Genomic DNA, 4,787 nt, shown 5'->3' on the forward strand with positions numbered 1-4,787 from the left:
ACGACCTAGGCAGTCTATAGAATTTAGCCTAGCATCATAAAGTCAAAATCAAACAAAACGAATAATAACGAAAACATGGTGAAATAATAAAGAACGAAAGATTAAAGGCGATAAAACTCGTATTCTTCGATCTTAAACGTCTAGCTCTTCATCGGATGTTCTCTTGCCTTCAAAATCACCACAAGACTTGTAAAATAGCTCCAAAGACTCTCTAATTCGGCTGGTGGCTTTCAGGTTAAGTCAGGTTTAAGTTAAATGTGTTTAATAACAAAAACAAGGCCCGACATTAAGCGAAAACGAAATTAATTAAGCCCAGTGCTGCCTAGGCGCCGCGCGGAGGGTATTTGGCCACCCCCCTTCGCGCGGCGCGGCGTGCTTTTTCATGGGGGCCGGTCAGACCGGCCCGGTCTAACCGGTTCTCTGTTCTGACTTTTCTTGACGCGTTCCGGATCTCCGTTTCGGCTCGTTTTTCTCCCTTTTTCATCACGATCAAATCCCGGAACCTACGAAACATAAAAACGTTAGTAGTATACAAATCTCGACTAAAAGCGAACAAAAACAATTAAAATATTAAATAAAATATACACAGGAAACATAAATATTTAGCATTATATCAATCCTATAAACGGCCTAACCGACTAAATTAATTAGGAAAATGTGATCAATTGAGATACGAACTAACTATAATACTAAACCGTCTAAAACTCGTTTATCATTATACCCTTTTACGTACACCATAACTCAATTAAACCTACAGGAGCAACCCCCTACACGTCGCCAACATAACCCCTAAACTTAATTGTATTATCTTGTTCGTTTGATTGATATTCTGGATCCTCCCTCTTCCGTTCGTAAAACTCGCGATTAAACCATCACCTGATCATCATTAGAGGTAATTAATTACACCGTTGTACTCGTTGTGATCTGCTCATCAATAACCCTATGGTTATTTGATCGATTATAAACGAGATTGATTGATTTGATTTATAAGGGTTTATAGTATGAATTGGGTTTCTGGTCTGCTAGTTATATTAAATCAGTTTCATCTTTTAACAAACCAACACACCATCTCGCAAGGCTGGTGGGTGCGATATTGAATTTCTGGACTGGAGGGCACGGGTTCGAGTCCCTCCAGCAGCGTTTTAGTTCTCTTTTTTTTTTGTTTTAATTTATTATATAATATATCAATCTATTTAATCACCTAAATCATAATAATAATGTAGTAAATATTATAATATTATAAAGTTAGTAATTAATCAGTTTTGTTTTATATAAAAACCGACATATAAACTACTCGTTTTAGAACCTTGATTAAAACTATATATGTATATATATATATTATATGTGTATGAGGTTGGTATCATTTAAGAACTCTAAAAAAGTTAAGAACTCTTAGGAACTCTACACAACCAAACATTTTTAAATTTTTTTATACATTAACATTATTTTAGAGTAGTTTTATCATATTTTATATAAAATAATTTGATTATATATATTAATCACAAATTTACATATGTGTAAAATTTATATACCAACAAATATATATAGGTGTACAACAAAACATAGATATGTAAAAAAAACTAATTTTCAAAATTGTAATCGTAAATATAGATATAAAAAATGATAATACTACACTCAAATAACGTTAACATACAAATTTTTTTATAAAAAATGTTAGTTTTCAAGGGTTCATTCAGGTTCTTAAACAATTTAACAGTTCTGTAATATTACTCATCCTATATGTATATATTTATAAATATGTATATACATATATGCATTTAAAATAGTTATGAAAATTTATAAAGGTTTTAATTTATAAAAGGGTTTCAATTTAGATTATATATTTAAAATTTATCACGTTATGTAAAATAATTAAAATATATAAATTCAAGTATTTTGTAAAAGATTATAGTTATTCAAATGTTGTTATTTATTATATATTATTAATTATTTACAATATTTATATATATAAGGAGTCTTTATTAATAATAAAATAGATATAAATACATTAAACGTAGTTTTAGTTTAAAATAAACTTTTAAAGCAAATCTTTTCTATATTCTATCCAAAATATGTTTGAACTCAGTTAATCCTATAACTAATACACAGATCACAGATCTGTAACTAAGATTAACAATTAGGATCTAGTTCGTAATCGCTCTTGATTATATGTTATATGTATGTATATATTAGTTGTATGTATGTGAATAATGATGATAATAATATTAGTATGAATCTGAAGCTTGAGAGAGAATTGGACAGAGGTTCGATAATTAAACTCAAAACTTAAATTGAATTGTGAACGGTGTTCACTATATATAGAAGATGGACCTAGTTCGTTAACATCCCCTAACGAACTAGAGTCAACTTCATTACATACACTTAAATGAACTATCTTAACGAATCACCCCCTGATTCATTAAACATCCTTAACAAATCAGGAGGGATAATAACTTAGATCTAGTTCGCTAAACATCCTTAGCGAACTAGACCATACTTTAGCGAACTAACTTAATGTCTTAATAGTTTATTACATAAATAAAACGGAAAATACATGAACGAAAAATATAAAGACTCTAGACGTAAAACCGTGTACTAACAGACACCCCCTCGTCTTGAGCTCTTTGTCTTTGTCTTTGACTTTCACTTGAAACGCTTGGACTGCCAATCTCTGCAGCTATGAATCCCGTTCTCATAACATACACGCACAACACGTTGGAATTGCATAGCTAGATCATAGTCTTCATTGCGCTCAAACATAATCTTGTTCTTGTGTAGCACATCATTATCGGTCTCGGTTAAATTCACCAACCACATTGGGTCAATGATCTTTATCAACTTAGTCTTCAACCCTTTGCCCAAAACATTGACGGCCTCACCGGTTCGGTTGTCGTAATACCAGCGGTTAAAGGATAGATGCAAGTGTTGGTTCAAAGTCTTCACTGGTACCCGGTTCATGGTCTTCGACGGCTTGACCTTGAGAACCAACTTTCTCCAACCCGTTCTTGGATCAATCTCATCAATACGTTTTCGGGTTGGAACCTGGGGCTTGAGGAACTTAAATCCATGGTTGACTTCAAATAACAGATGTTGATGGAACCAATCTTCTATCCGATCACCCCCACGGTTGATAAATGGACAACACGCGAGAGTACGAACATCCCAACGCGGTAAAGTAAGAACATCCATTATCTTCTCATAATACTGAACCCCCTTTTTCCCATTTCACAATGCACACCTTAAGCTCATAATCATATAACCAAGAAATAATGTTACCTTGAACCTTTGACACAGCTTTAAATGAAGTCATTTGGTTGGCCTTGGCACAAGCAACAACTTTTTCCTTCTGCTCTTTATCCACATACCGGTACGCATCCATAATCTTACGGGTTCTCTTACTTCGACACCCAAACCATCTCGCAATATCAGCATCAGTCATATTTTCAAGTGAACTAACCTTGGTATCAATCACCCGTTTACCCTTAGATGCCTTCTCCAAATTATCTTCAGCGGCTTTAAATGTTGGCTCATTGAATACTGGAGCACCTTGATCAACGTTTGTGTGTTGAAACAAGTCAGGATACTCCTCAGCAGTGACGTCTTCAACCTCGACTTCCTCATCTTCATAAATATAATATGTGTTCATCTCAACAGTTGGATCATTTACGATCTCTTCATCATTCAATACCTCAATGTCAGGTTCAGCTTCTAACACGGTCAACTGTTCGTCGTTCAAGCCAAGCAATAGTGAAATCTACTCTCGTGTTAATGATCGCTCAACAAACTGACCTGCCTGAATCTCATCCCTATTTAACACACTTCTGACCACCCCCGAACCATCAACAAAAATTACCGTGTCAGCTTTGATTATCTCAAATGGTTTGGCAGCAGTAGGATCACTATACACAATGATCTGCTTGTTAGAATCATTTGTAGCACTTATACCAGCAGCTCCAGATGATGACCCGTGCGTTTGTTTAGGCTCACCACCTGCACCAGATTCATCAGGATCGTCCTCATCATTCTTGAGTTTCTTTAAAGCATCATCCTTACAGGTTAATTGTAAGATGATATCCTCTTGTTCTTTGAGCTTTACCCCCCGAGACTCAACAATCGCACGAAGCTCCTTAGTTTCTTTTTGACAGAACGACACATACCCCATCAGCTTTCTTTGGTTTTCCATGAGGCGTTCTTGGTTATTCTGGTCAGCAGACATTTGATTTTCGTACAAATGAAAAAGATTCAAAAGCATGTCTATTCGACGGTGTGGTGGCATGTTGTACAGAGATGGATGAATTGGATGGATTGGTCCCTGAGGCCGGGTAATTCTCATAAATGAGACATCACTAGGTGGAGGTGGACTCATGGACGGTGTTGGAGGAACAGTAGAGGGAGTAGCAGAAGGCATTGGTATCTCAGCTAACGCCATGTGAGGAATCATACCAAGCCTGTCGTGAGGAACCATTGTCGTCGTCAAAGTAAGCGCCGGAGTGCTAGTAGTAAGCGGCACTGCCGGGCGTTGAGAAATAGTAGTACGAGACGGTGGAACACCAATAGATACTCCAGCCCCAGCTGACACATGTCTCTTTGCTGAACCTTTAGTGGCCGGCTCTTTACCCTTTCTCTTCCGTTCTCGTTGAGCTGCAATGGTAGCAGCTAACGCAGCTTCGACTGCAGCCTATTTTTCTCGAAGAGCTGCATCACCATCACCACCATTTCCACCATCATCACTTTAAATTAGGCTCCAAGTACTTTAAATTAGGCTTACGATTATTCAATAACTCATA

This window comes from Bidens hawaiensis, unplaced genomic scaffold, assembly GCF_021521415.1.
Source record: "Bidens hawaiensis isolate Kalapana, Puna unplaced genomic scaffold, B.hawaiensis_p1.1 tig00026267_1, whole genome shotgun sequence".
Classification (NCBI taxonomy): domain Eukaryota; kingdom Viridiplantae; phylum Streptophyta; class Magnoliopsida; order Asterales; family Asteraceae; genus Bidens; species Bidens hawaiensis.